This window comes from Mesoplodon densirostris, chromosome 7 (assembly GCF_025265405.1).
Source record: "Mesoplodon densirostris isolate mMesDen1 chromosome 7, mMesDen1 primary haplotype, whole genome shotgun sequence".
In the NCBI taxonomy this organism is placed as follows: Eukaryota; Metazoa; Chordata; class Mammalia; order Artiodactyla; family Ziphiidae; genus Mesoplodon; species Mesoplodon densirostris.
The window spans coordinates 89,131,851-89,147,167 of record NC_082667.1 but is presented as its reverse complement, the minus strand read 5'-3'; the positions used below and the strand labels follow the sequence as shown (position 1 = coordinate 89,147,167).

General features: G+C 37.9%; 1 pseudogene; it reads left to right on the top strand.

Annotated features, from left to right (window-relative positions):
* Positions 1–14,948, top strand: part of LOC132494227 (3-hydroxyisobutyrate dehydrogenase, mitochondrial-like) — a 36,712-nt pseudogene extending 21,764 nt beyond the window's left edge.
* Positions 14,949–15,317: the final 369 nt, after the last annotated feature.

Genomic DNA, 15,317 nt, shown 5'->3' with positions numbered 1-15,317 from the left:
ACTATAGCTTTGTAGTATAGTCTGAGATCAGTGCATGTCATACCACCAGCTTTGTTTTCCTTTCTCAATATAGCTTTGGTTATTGGAGGTTTTTTGTTTGTTTGGATGATTCTATACAAATTTTAGGATTATTTGTTCTAATTCTGTGAAAAATGCCATTGGTATTTTGATAGGGGTTACATTGCTTTGGGAATACATACAAATGACCAAAAGACACATGAAAAGATGCTCAATATCACTAATCATCTGGGAAATGCAAATCAAAACCACAGTGAGCTATCACCTTACACCTGTCAGAATGGCCATCATCCACAAGGGAACCCTTGTGCACTGTTAGTGGGAATGTCAGTTGGTGCAGCCACTATGGAAAACAGTACAGAGGTTCCCCCAAATGTTAAAAATAGAATTACCATATGATCCAACAATTCAACTTCTGAGTATCTATCCAAAGAAAACAAAAACACTAATAAGAAAGGATGTATGCACCCCTCTGTTCATTGGAGCATTACTTATACTAGCCAAGATATGGAAGAAACTAGTGTCCATAAATAGATGAATGGATAAAGAAGATGTGGTATATATATACACACATATATAATGAAATAGTACTTAGTCCTAAAAAAGAATGAAATATTTTCACTTGCAGCAACATGGATTGACCTAGAGTACTAGGTGTGCTAAGTGAAATAAGTCAGACAGAGAAGAACAAATACTGTATGATTTCACTCATATGTGAAATCTAAAAACTAAAACAAAGAAAACAAAAGAGAAACAAACTTGTAGATACAGAGAACAAACTGGTGATTACTAGAGGGGAAGGGGGATAGGGGACTGAGAGAAATAGGTGAAGGGGATTAAGTGGTACAAATTTCCAGTTATAAAATAAATGTCTTGGGGATGCAATCTACCGCATAAGGAATATAGTTAATAATACTGTAATAATTTTGTATGGTGATATATGGTTACTAGACTTATCATGGTGACCAATTCAAATATATTTAGATGTTGGATCACTATATTGAACACTTGAAACTAACATAATATTGTATGTCAAATCTACTTCAATAAAAAGTGACCAGTTAACATTAATTGGTATTATAATTACATTTTCTCTGCATAAAGGCACATTTTATTGATTTTTTCATCATAAAGTATAAAAGTACCTTTTACTTTCAAGATGAGTTCTAAGATTACTTGCTAATGTTAATGTGGTCATTTAAAATAAGTCTAGATATAATTTAATTTTAATTGCCAAACACAAATATGTCTGATATTCACCATTATGAATTCAAACCGTTTAGTAAAGATGTCAAATGAGTCCCCAAAACATTTTTGTGTACTGCCTCTCATTGAACCCTAAATGCTAACAAGACTTTTTTTTGGAATGAGGGATCAAAGTTTTATACTCTTTAAGAACTAATGCTATAGCTGTTTTATTTTTATAAATAAAGCTCTTTCCGTTTACTTTGTAGTGTACAATTTTTGAATGGCCTGGAAAGAGAAAAATTATTCTTTGGGCTGACAAAAATGATAAAGAGGCTCATTGCTGATGAAGGGAAGAAGACAAAGAAGAATAGAGAAAGCAGGATTAGTTCCTCTTTCAAAAGGGGGGCAAGATACTAGAGCTTTCTGCAGGGAAACTGAAGCACACCTTTCTTTCTGAGATTTGAAAGGAAGAGATGCCCTACATTTAAATATCTAGAGTATATCTTCCATTTAAAAATGAACCTAGCTAATCATCCAGTGAGGAAGAAAAGAGTAAAATAGCCTTTGACCAAGTCTTTTCTGTGGTGTTAAATGCAACGAATTATAATGAATATCACATATCTAATGAGTTCAAGAATTCCCCTTGGAAGAATTGGTCTGTTCTTTACAAAAAAGAGAGTTCAAGTGAGTTATTTGCATTTGGTAGGGAAGCTCTACTGTCTAAATCATACTCATTTAAAGGTGAAGTTCAGGGCTTCCCTGGTGGTGCAGTGGCTGAGAGTCCACCTGCCGATGCAGAGGACACAGGTTCGTCCCCCGGTTTGGGAAGATCCCACATGCCGCAGAGCGGGTAGGCCCGTGAGCCATGGCCGCTGAGCCTGCGCGTCCGGAGCCTGTGCTCTGCAACGGGAGAGGCCACAACAGTGAGAGGCCCGCGTATCGAAAAAAATAAAAGGTCCAGTTCAAAGTCTGCCATAATTTGTTATTATATATGTAATTTTTGAATGTAATATACATTTACATATGTATATAACATCAACAAGAAAGTGACCTACTTTAGAGTCAAAAAAATATATAAGTGAAGTGTAAAAGGGTTGGAATAGATATACCATAACAGTAACAACAAAACAAAACAAGACAGCAACAACAAAACTGGAGTGGCTAAGAAAATATCAGAAAAATATATATTTTAAGACGAAAATTTTTACTAGAGACAAAGATATTTTATTTTATTTATTTATTTATTTTTCACTATTTATTTTATTTTTTAAACAAATTTAATCAGTTATGCATATACATATGTTCCCATATCCCCTCCCTTTTGCGTCTCCCTCCCACCCTCCCTATCCCACCCCTCCAGGCGGTCACAGAGCACCGAGCTGATCTCCCTGTGCTATGCGGCTGCTTCCCACTAGCTATCTACCTACGTTTGGTAGTGTATATATGTCCATGCCGCTCTTTCGCTTTGTCACAGCTTACCCTTCCCCCTCCCCATATCCTCAAGTCCATGAGACAAAGATATTTTAAACTGCTAAAATGATTATACCATCTTGAATGTATAATAATTATAAACTTATATGCACCTAACAACAGAACTTCAAAATACAATGAAGCAAAATCGACACAACGGAAAAGAGAAACAGACAGTTCTACAATAATAGTTGGATACTTGAATACCTTTCTTTCAATAGCAGAACAGACAGAAAATCAACAAGAAAATTAAAAAAACTTGAACAACATTATCAATCAACTAGACCTAACAGCCATCTATAAAACATTCCACCCAACAGCATCAGAATATACATTCTTTTCAAATGCATATGGATATACTATATGCTAGGCCATAAAACAAATTTCAGTACATTTTAAAGGATATAAACAATACAAAGAGTGCTCTCAGATGACAACAGAATGCAATAAGAAATCGTTAACAGAAAAAAATTTGTTGAAAATCACAAATGGAAATTAAACAATATATTCCTAAATAATTCATGGGTCAAGTAAGAACTCATAAGGGGAATTAGAAATAATTTGAGATGAATTAAAATGAAAGTATAACATATTAATACTTGATTGGTCGCACATAGTCTTTTGAAAAGCAGAGAGGTTATACAAAGAGATCTAAATTAATTAAAAAATCATTTATTGTTCTGGGAATAAAAAGAACTGGGCTTAGTCTCAGTTTTGCCTTTCTTTATCTTTGTGTCTGTTGATCATCTTGGAATAGTCATTACATAGTCAGAATACAGTTGCCATCTCAGGAATCAAATACTGTTATCTCTAGGGCTACCATAACAAGATACCACACACTTGTTAGCTTAAAAGAACAGAAATGTATTTTATCACAGCTCTAGAGGCCAGAAGATCAAACTCAGAGTGTTGAGAGGGCCATGTTCTTTCTGACGCCTCAAGGGGAGGATCCTTCTTTGTCTTAACCAGATTCTGGTGGGTGGTGGCCATCAATCACTGGTGTTGGCATTTTTTGATTTGCAGCTGCATCACTCTGGTCTCTTCCACTGTTGTCACATGGAATTGTCTCTGTGTGTTCCTGTCTCTGGAAACAATTTAAATAGAAATGTCAATTTTAAAAAAACAAACTGTTGATTACTATGCTCTATTTAGATAGTTCCTCTAACCCACACCCACCTCCATTTCCCCATATGTATTTGAGAAGGAAAGAGGAACTCCTGTGAGCTCTCATTTTGGAAAAAATCAATGATACAGTGTTTTACTAGAGATGCCTCTTATCTAAAATATTTGAATTAAATATAAAATCTGGGGAAATGATCACCCAGTTTCCCTCTTCTAGAGGCATGATCTAAATGATAGGCAGCAGAATATTTTATAGCCATGAGGTTTGCTGACATTATTGATTTGATCCAGAATCTGTATTTTCTCACTAAAGAAAACAGTATTCTCTCTTTCCTTTCTTTAATTTATAATGTTGATGTCTTAAGATTATTGTCAGAGAGGATGCTTGTAGTTCAAATGATTTGGCTGTATTTCACCAGTATTATTACAAGCTAGTCAAACAATGGCTGGGCTCCAGTATAGACCTCGGTCCCTTTGTTCCACTGGGATACGGATGTGAAAGCCACTGTTTCCTTATATTCCAAAGACCAAATAAATAAAACAAATAAATAAACACACAAAAAAAACAAGTAAATGAAACTATCTTAAAACCAACTTTCTTTTCTTCCTCATCCATGTTAATTCTCTTCTACCTAAAATTACTTCCTGGAAGTGAATTTTATGTTTCTTAGAGCCTCTTTATGTATATATCCACACGAATGCATATAAAACTGTTCCTTGTAGATCTTTTACTTTTTCCATTTGAAGAATTATTTTCACATGTCATATAGAGTTTATCCATTGTCCTAGATATGCATTTTTCCTGTGTATTTGAGCATCATAGGAAGATAAATTCTACTCTTGAAAATGTTAACTGGTGACTGAGACACAGAAAGCTATTCTTCTTATCATTTTTCAATAGTGAGTAGTAGATTCTGTAGGGGTGGAATTTTAAGATGTAAGTATACTGTTTTTCTACACTCCAATTATGTTCCCCTTATCATAGAAATTGACCAGTGAAGTGTGCTGCTGACTTTTCAGAATCCATGTACATACAATCCATTAAGTTATTAGATATAACGTTGGTCAGAAAAGCATACTGTGAAATGTTGCTTTTATTTAAACTCCCACTATTTTCACTCCAGGGTTTCAAGATTTGACTTCTTTATTGCCCTCTGGTGGTGGACTCTGTGAACTGCATATTTACGGGTCTGGAGCACATATCTTTCCGGAGGTATTCAACTCCTCAGGTACAAGCTAAAGAGTAGATGATAAGAAGCATTCATATTTATTAAAACTAATTAAGAATATCAGTAGCCTGACTGTTGTTTCTAAAAATATAAAATATTTATCCTTCTGTTGTTAAACAACCATATTTCATGAAAAGAAGTATAAATCCTTTTTTGCTTGCAATACAAGAACAATGATTGAAGGTATTCTTCATTTGGACCAAATACCTTCTCTGAAAATATAAGTTAAAATAGGAGTTGAACTTTGCAAAATATTCTTTAGTAAATAATACTCCACATATAATTTCAAATTATCATTGAATTTTACCTTAAATTTAAATATCTATATTGACTTAAATGGTGTACTCTGTAATTTCGGATGATTCCCTCCTTTATATCTTCTTCCTCTCTTCAACAAATAAAATACATATGAATGCCTAACATGAGGTAGGGTATTCTCTGTGAAATAATGATGTTGGTATACTTGATTTTGACTTAGCAGAGGGATTGAGCCTCTATGTTGGCGAATTCTCCCCAGATGGTGCGTGGGGAGAGGGTCAGGCATGTCTCTGTGCTCCTGAAGTTTTCTCTGTGAAACTGTCAACCTCCAATATCAGAAATAACTTCCTTCGTCAGAAGGGCTTTTCAGACATTAAAAGTTTTCTCTTAAAGTGCAAGTATTTTTAAAATCTATAAAATATAGGGCATTATACATTTTCTTTAGTTACTACAATCTGAATTTTAACTGAGAAGACTGGGGACTCCATGTATGTGTACACGCATGCATGCATGCATGTTTGTGTGCTACACACATGTCTCTGTGTGTGTGTGTGTGTAGGTCTACTGAGGATACAGAACATATTCTGGACATGAACGAGCAGTGGTGTATCAGAAGGGAAAAGAATATAAAGGACCAGCTTCACCTGCTTAATTTGTCCCCTGACCTGGTGTCGTCTTATTTTCCACCATCCTTTGCTGATCTGTATACTAAATACCCAGGGTTCCTGGGTACCCCCAGGTACCTCTGTAAGTTTTACAAGCCTATCAATATCCCATGTACAGTGGATGGAACCTGGACTTTTTGCCCATATAGTTTTCCTTTCCCTCAGAGTTTTTGTCTGAGTTATGTCATGGGGTAGGTACTGTTGTGAAAATTTGTGCTCACTTGTTCAATAGAAACTACTTATTTAACTGTTTAAACAAATAAACAGTATCTTGAGTCAGTTGCACGGCACCTCCAGTCTCCGCAAAGCAGAGTTACTTTGGGACAGGAAGTTCTTTTAGTTTCCCCTTAAATCAAAATACAAAGTTATTGAGCAATTCTAGGACCAACCCTATAGTTGCAAACTTGGGAAGAGATCACAGGATTCTGTAATCGTCTGCTTATCCCCTTACTGGGACAGCAAATAGCTCAATAGTTCTTATACTGAAGTTAAAAGGAAGAATAATACCGGAACAAAGTCTGCATTTAAAGTCTGTGTCTTATTTTTATTTTCTCTTGGCACATAGTAGGTAACCGTTAAATGTTCTCTTGATAAATATTAAAAACACACAAGATACTTCCTATACTAGGGGTCATAAAATTTCAACTTTTCTTTTGGTGTAGGGGTTGAGGATGAAAAGTTTGGAAACTTCTGGTCCATGTTAATGTTCCTGCTTTGAGAACTGCAGGGCGCAGCTTTTAGATGGAAAAGGTTGCCAAGAGGACCAGAAGTAGAATAAAGGCATTTATGTAATTCTTCCTTATAATTTCATTTATTGGTTTTCAGCATCTAACTTTGAAAAGTTGCCTGAGGCTGCCTAGGGTCTGCAATAAGGGTCACAGCTGTGCTGTCCTACCCCCTCCCCACACGTGGGAACAGAGCCTCCCCAGCAGTGCTAATGGAGCCCCATGGCTTTCCGCCCACCTCGGTACTGCTCAAGGCAGTGGCTTTTTTCTACCAGCCTCACCCTTCTCCATGTGAATCTTTTTCTTCTTTCCAGTTTTATTGAGATGTAATTGACATGTAACACTGTATAAGTTTAAGGTGTACAGCATCATAATTTGATACATGTATATATTGCAAAATGATTACCACAATAAGGTTAGTTAACACATCCATGACCTTACACAATTAATTACCTGTGTGTGTGTGTGTGTGTGTGTGTGTTATGAGAACATGTAAGATCTACTATCTCAGAAACTTTTGAGTATGCAATAGTGTTGTTAACTGTAGTCACCATGCTGTACATCAGACTCCCAGGATTTATTCATCTTATAACTGGAAGGTTATACCCTTTGGCCAACAACTCCCCATTTCCTCCACTCCCCAGCCCTTGACGGCCACCATTCTACTCGGTTTCTGTGAGAGCAGCGTATTTAGATTACACGTAAAAGTGAGATTATGCAGTGTTTGTCTTTCTCTCTCTGAGTATTTCACTTAGCATAAGGCCCTCAAGGTTCATCCAAGTTGTTGCAAATGGCAAGATTCCCTTATTTTTTAAGGCTGAATAACATTCCATTCTACATATGTGCCATATTTTCTTTATTCATTTGTCTGTCAATGGACACTATAGAAACAGAAACTCACTCAGTTCCTACAAGTGTCCAAGGTAACAATAGACAAAATATGGATGTTGGTGGGTGTAGATCCAGGCAGTAGGTTAGACTACATCCCACAGGCAGGTAGGCCACTATTTTAGGAGGAGCTGCTTTGAATATGAATCAAATAATAATTGATTTATATATCACCAGTTCAGAACTAACTCATCTGTTTTAGACACCTCACCACAGATATGAAATGAGAATGAGTGGAAAAGGAGGCTTCTGAAGGCAAACAGTCATAAAACCCATTATTATTCTGTAAAAAGGAGACTATACAGTCTTACCTTTAGAACCTCAAATCAAACAAAGAGATGTAGCAGCCTCAGTAGGATATAATCACAACAGAAAAAATACAAGCAGAAGGCAGAGGAAAAAGAAGTGCCATTTGGTATGGGAATAACTAGCTCTGTATGTCTCAAAAGCCTCCTATAAACATGTCTGGGTGTCAATATAGTGTGATAATTAATATCCATAAACCCTGAGTCTTAAGAAAAAAGAACTGTATCTTTTGCTTTCTTTTAGAAAGGGACAGAAAGGTAACTATATTTGCTTTAATAAATACAGAGACTTAGTGCACTTAAATATTTGATCAAATAATTAAAAAAATGTTTCTTACAGCATACATCATTTTCTGATGAAACAGGGGTAAAATAAGGTTCTAGGGTGTGAGGAGGGCATGAGGTATTATACACATTTTCTTTTCTGTCCTTTTGTAGCTGAATATCCTTTTCCAGGCCTAAAGAAGTAGTAAAATTATGGATCTAAGATTGAATAAAAGGTTTCATAGACATATTTTACATATATGCCATTAGATTTCCACAGAGTTATTTCAGGCTGCTGACAGGCTGCTTGCTTGAGCTGAGACCCCTCTAAACAAAGCCCAGGAAGAAACTAACAACTGTGAAAGCCAACTTATTTCTTCTGTGAGTAACTTGGCTGCAGAGCAGACTAATTACCCGTTTAACCACACTGTTTGAACTCATTGTACTTATCTGGGAATCACTATTCTGAAAGTAGAGAAGGGGACTAGGGAAGTTAAAAGAGACAAAAGATGTAAATATGGTCTCTTTGCAGAATCTCAAAGGTCAGGCAACAGGTTTATTTCTAATGGTTTTAAAAAGAGAAGCTGAGCTGTGGTTTAAAGGTCCACTTTGGAATTCAAGTTCTACCTCAGGTGCAGCCTGAATGCTAGTCTCCACCTGGAGTGAATCACTGAAGGATCATTTCTCAGCACATAGTCAGTGTTTGTTAAATTTTCATATTATTTTATCCCAGTGAATAATACTGATGAGGGATTTTGAAACTATTAAATTCCGCCAAAGGACTTGATTTTGTAATGATACCAAACCTTGGAAAATAAAGGAAGTAGAGATTGGTGAATCCTTGACAAATTATTAGAGTTATAACTGATTGTTTCATAAGGAAAGGTAGGGAATGGATCATTTAGGAACCTGAATGAATACTTTGAATCTCATCTATTTCTGTTAAAACTACAGGTTAGTTGAGTTCAAAAATTGTAGGTATAAAAATTGTGTTTTTTGGTAATAAAATTTGTTTTAACCCTTCTCTCAATTATGCATTTAAACGTTGACCAATTCACAAGTAACTGTTTACAGTCAATGGATTGGCAAGTGGCTTTGGGATCATTCATTTTATAGTCTGGGATTTCCAGTGTTATCTTTATTTTCCCATGTATACTCTATTTCATACATTTTATTAGCAGTAGTAGTAGAAATAGTAGTAGTAGTAGTATTATTTAGTTAGAGTAGAATTGTTTCTATAACTTCTTATGGTCAGACATATACTAAGCAACACACATTTTGAAAGCACTGGTGTTGGAGTAAATTCGATGTTGATGAGACTAGTCACTGCCCTTAAAGGAGCTTGTCTTCTAGTTGGAAAGATGTGACATATACAGTAATCTGAGGCATTAAGTAAATACATGGGTCTGAGGGCAGAAGATCCTGAAGGAAGCAAGCTGCAAAGAACTCATTTTGAATCCTGGCATTAATATTGGCAGATCTCCTCACACCTTTTTAGGACAGTTATAGACAAAGCAAGTAGGACTGGAGAATACACTACAATGGCCAAAATAAGATTTAATGTCATTTCAGCCTAGGGGATTCTTTCTAGGCTTTGAGCATAAGATAATTTAAATGCCACCTAAATAGTAAATTTACTTTAATGCTGACAATGTAGAAAAGGTATTTTGCTGCAAAAGTATACACAGTAGTAACAAGTGGATTTTGGAAGAAACTAATATTTTGCCTTATGCTGATACTACACTATTGCCCTAGACCTAGCAGCAGCCTTTACTCTTTGTTGTTTTCTTCTAAGACTAAAGAGTTTCTTTATTTTCTTCCACCAACAGATCTCAGAGCACTCTGAGTGCACTGGCCAGTTGGGACACAATTATCATTAGAATTCTTGGCTAGAGAAGAAAGCTCCTAATTTAAGAATGGCTTTTTGCCTTCTGAGAGCTCAGAAGAGCAAATTGCAAGCCATCTACATTTATAAAACATGTTTTAGTATGGAAGATTTCAAACATCTACAGAAGTAAAAAGAAAGAAGTAGAAGCTTTCATCAGTTGTTCTCATCAAATGTCAATTTCAGGCCAATATATTTTCCCTACATCCTCTCTGACTACTACCGCCATAATCCCCAGCAATTTTAAAGCAAATCCCAGGTTTCTTTTTCCCAGTGAAAACGTCAGTATACATATTTCTAAAATGCAAGAACTGCCCTTTTTAAGCTCAACTGTGTCATTATCACACATCCGCAAATAATAATAATTCCTTAATATCAACAAATAGCCAGTCAGTTCATGTTTCCTTGATTGTCCTATAAATGTATTTTTATTTTAATAACCATTATTTATTTGATTGCTGATCCAAACACAATTTCTTTTAAAGTATAGGTTTAAAAGAACTCAATTTGCTCATTTTTCTTGCAAGTGTTTGTCATTGAATTCAAAGCATTCATCCAGTAGGGTTCCCAACTGTCTGGATTATGCTGATTGCATCCCCTTTATGCTTATATATTTATCATGCTCCTTTGGCCCATGTATTTACTGTCAGTTGGTAGATAGATCTAGAGCACTGACATAATTCAGGTGTGATTTTTTGTCAGGTTTACTTCATAGATAATATTGATGAATTCCAAAAGGAACTATAAAGTGTCTGTCTTACTGTGACGTTGCAGCCATTAATGATCAATGTCTAGATCCATTAATTTCTTAAGGGTACCAAATGGTGATATTCTACTAATGAGATTATTATTCATTTACTAGCTAGAACATTATTTCATCAACTACTTGGTTGCCCTGAGTTACAGTTTAATTAGGAAAGGAAGAATAAATGTTTCTTTTATTTTATTTACCAGTTTTACAAAAAAAGAAAAAACAGGAGAGAGAAAGGTTGACTGCAAAGTAGCTTCCGAAGATGACTAATGAGGTATTTTCTTTCTTTGTTGTTGTTTTCAGTGAGGTTGTTATAAATATCGATGCAGAGATGGTCCCCTCTTAGGTTCACGGATCCTGTTCATGTTGGCTCCTGAGTCCTTTCCACACAACCACAGTAGTCTTTGAAGTCTTCCCAGCTCTCTTGTACGACAAGGTGTAACAGGAACATGTAGTTCGTTTCTTATGCTGGATTTGAAATCAGCTATTTCTCCAAGGAGGCATTATCCACTGTGTTTATTCAAACTTGTGTTCCTTCTAGTTTAACCTTCTCTCGAGACATGATTTTTTTTAAACAAATTACTTACTGAATTTTTTCACCTTTTCAAATCTTGCTATTCTCCAATCACTTCATTTCTGATTTTTTCTAATTTCTTTTATGTTTTTCTTAAAACCAGTTTCTATTCCTTTTAAAATTTCTTTTACTTTTTCCGCAATATCAGGCAATAAATTTCATTTGTTCTGTGGACGTGTCTTTCTGTCACGTTTTCAGGATTTGCTGGAACTTTCTTTTCACCCTTCTTTTTTCTTTTTTTTTCTCACTGATTTTCTACAGGATGTGAGTGGAATACTCTTCTGTCACTCCTTTTTAAATGAAATAAGTTTCCACTTTAGGAGGGAATCATAGATCAGAATATAATTTCTAGCTTCAGAACTCCAGGGCTCACTATCTTCTATTATTTTCACAACATAATTTTTAAAAATGACCTTAAAATTTCTAAAATCTTCCTCCTTGGCCCTCCTCTGCCCATTTACCCAGGGCTCCTCTTTCTTGTCCTTGTTGAGTATGGGGGTTTGTTCTGGAATGGTGCTTTGGTTTGATAGGTGTCAAGGTTTCACAGACCCCAGAACACTTGGCATCCTCAGAACATTTCAAAGTTCTTGCACTCAGCTGCAAAGTGGAGCCTGCAACGTTCACTCCTGGTTTCTGTCGCTCTTCTCAGTGTTTTTCAATCTCAGTGAGTTCTTGAACCATAGTAACCTTTGGCTCTCCTGAAAGAGAGAGAGAGTCCTTCCCTCATCTTCCTCCCACACACCTTGGGATACACATATGTAGGTCTTTTTCCTGTTGTTGATTTGTTCCTACCTGTCTGTATGTTGCAGTTCATGTGGACACCTTGTTGTAGATGTTGTCTGTGGGTTTTTGATCTTGCTATTCTAGATGCTTTTCTTTCTTCTTTGTGGGGGTGGGGGCTTGTGTATTGAGGGGAGGGGTGGCATATTCAGGAATAAAAATCTTCTCTGTAGCCACCATCATTTCCCCAGAATCCTCTGCCATTAATATTTAAAAGAAAATCATAGGACTCATTATCCGGATCCTTAGGATAATCATTACATTGTATCTGTCTTTTTTCCAGGCTTCAAGCTGCCTGTGGCTCCCCACGTTAGTATACTGACAGGACTGGGCAATGCCTAATTTGACAGGCTCTTTCTGTACTACCTTCCTCCTAATCATGACAGTCTTGTACGCTATACGTAGTCTTCTTTACTGATAGGGAATTTAGAAAATACAGGAAGCCATGGGTTTAATAGCTGAAAGTGGAATTAATGTATTATTTTTCTCAGGTAAAATATCATAAGACTCCTTAGGCCAAAGTTGTAAAATGAAATCGCAAATTTCCTGGAATCATTTTGCAAACGTGAATGCCCACATAAAGTACACTAGGACTTGAATCCAAGGAATAACACATTTTTAGAGCCTCCAGATTTATAAACTTAGTGCAATTCTGCATTACTTCTTAAGGCAACTGAAGAAAATAATTTTGTGATCAAATAAATATTGATTTTATTAACATAGTTATTTTAAAAGTTTATAAAGCTTTTGAAAAATGTTAAGGCTCTGTCAGCCTCATCAGTTGTTATTTCTTTTCTAGAATCTTGGATAAAGGAACAGTCGTTTGAGGGGAAACATGGTATAAAATGGGAAGATAATCTAACAGTGAAGATAGTTATATCTCTTCCTGTGTGATGAACTACTCCTAAGCTTGGTGGTTTAAAACAGCAGGCACTTTATCTCCTCACAATTTGTGAATCAGCAGAATGGGCTGGGATCCCCTGGGTGGATCTATCTTGCTTTCACCTGAGGTGACTCCTGAGGCTGCCATCATCTGGTTGCTGGACTGGGGCTGGTTGCTTTCACATGTCTGGCCATTGGTGCTGGCTGTGGCCTGGGCCTATTCTCCACTAGGTTAGCGAGGCTTCCTAACATGTCAGGTTTCCATGAGGACAAGCCCTAAAGCACGAGTACTCTCCAAGCTTCAGCTCTTGATATGCCATTGGGCCAAAGCAAGTCATGTGACCAAACCCAGGTCAAGGTGGAACAAAACTACACAGGGTGAGAAAACGGGGGAGAGGGGCATTTTCACTGGGGGTCAGTAGTCTAACAAACTGCTGCAATAACTATATAAAGCCCCCCGGAGGACAACGGGCAAAAAATAAATGTGTGCAGGGTGGGGTGGGGGTTTGGCATGGGGGGGCAAAGGCAGTAAACAGGGGCTACCAAAATCTGAAGATTCTGGAATTTTTGGAAAATCCACTGGGATTACAGGAGTTACACAACCATGTTCTGACACCAGAAGAAAGGTCCCAGTTGAGCATCAGGGAAGTCTAGCGCTCTTCCTCCATCGCATCAATTTCCACATTTCTTTGACTCAGCATATTTGTAGAATGAATCATGACTTTCTATAAATTTTTAGTTCAGTTTTTCAAAGAAATAGTGACCTCGCTTCTATCTGCCGTGCCACAAAAATGCCGTAGAAAAAAATTCCTTCTGTTAAATCGCTCACTAGGTGAAATTGTATGTGTAACCTAGTACCAAAGAGGTATTAAGAATCGCCACAGCCGAGCCGGCCCTCCGCACCACACACCCTATAGCAGCCAGTGGGTGAGCCGGGAGTCGAGGAGGTCACCGTGGGAAGGAGGGGCGCGGGCAACGTGTCAGCCTCCTTCCGTCTCCGTGGAGCCACCTCCTGCCTCTGGTACAGGGAGTCGTCCACAGCAGCCGTCGGTGGCCAGCCTTGAAGCGCTGTGTTCTATCTAGGTCAGTAGCTTCCAAGACTCCAGTTGGATTCATTGGAGTAGGCAACGTGGGGAATCCAATGGCAAAAGAGCTCTTGAAACATGGCTAGCCACTCACTATTGCTGATGTGTTCCCTGATGCATGCAAAGAGCTGCTAGATGCAAGTGAACCCGGTAGTGTCTTCTGCAGCGGATGTAGCCGAAAAAGGTGACAGAATTATTACAGTGCATCAGTGCGCTAGAAGCTTATACTGGAGCAAATGGAATTCAAAAAAAAGTGAAGAAAGACTATTAATAGATTCCAGTACTGTTGATCCTATGGTTTTGAGAGAATTGGCCAAAGAAGTTGAGAAAATGGGAGCAGTTTTCTCGGATGCCCCTGTTTCTGGTGGTGTGGGAACGGCTCGGTCTGGCAACCTCACACTTAGGATGGGAGGGGTTGAGCTGCTGTGGTGCATGGGCTCCCATGTGGTGCATCGTGGAGCTGTCGGGACTGGCCAGGCTTTGAAGATCTGCAAACACTTGCTGTTAGCTATTAGTAGGATTGGAACTGCTGAAGCTATGAATCTGGGACTCAGGTTAGGGCTTGACCCAAAACTCTTGGCTAAAATCCTAAATAAGAGCTTAGGATGATGTTGGTCAAGTTACACTTACAATCCTGTACCTGGGGTGATGGATGGAGTTCACCTGGCTAATTACTATCAGGGCGGATTTGGAGCAACACTCATGGCTAAGGATCTGGGATTAGCATGAGGCTCTGCTACCAGCACGAAGAGCCCAATCCTTCTGGGCAGTCAAGCCCATCAGATCTGCAGGGATGTTGTGCGTGAAGGGCTACTTCTCATTCGTGGTCCAGTTTTTGCAAGAGGAGGAGACATTCTGAGTTTGCCCTCTGGCTGTGAACACTGAAACATTGAAACCAAACTGTGTCTTGGAGCCCCTTATGGCTCACTCCACAGGAAAATGGGCTTAATCAAAGGTCAACTGTCTGCTTTTGAGTGTCTAGGTCAGGGGTCCCCAACCCCTTGGCCTCGGACGGGTACCAGTCCACAGCCTCTTAGGAACTGGGCTGCACAGCAGGAGGTGAGTCGCAAGCAAGCCAGCTATAAGCTTCATCTGCCGCTCCCTATGGCTCACATTACCGCCTGAACCCCACACACCCCGCCTCCCCTCCCTGGAAAAATTTGCTTCCAGGAAACCGGTCCCTGGTTCCAAAAAGGTTAGGGACCTCTGGTCTAGGTCACAATAGATC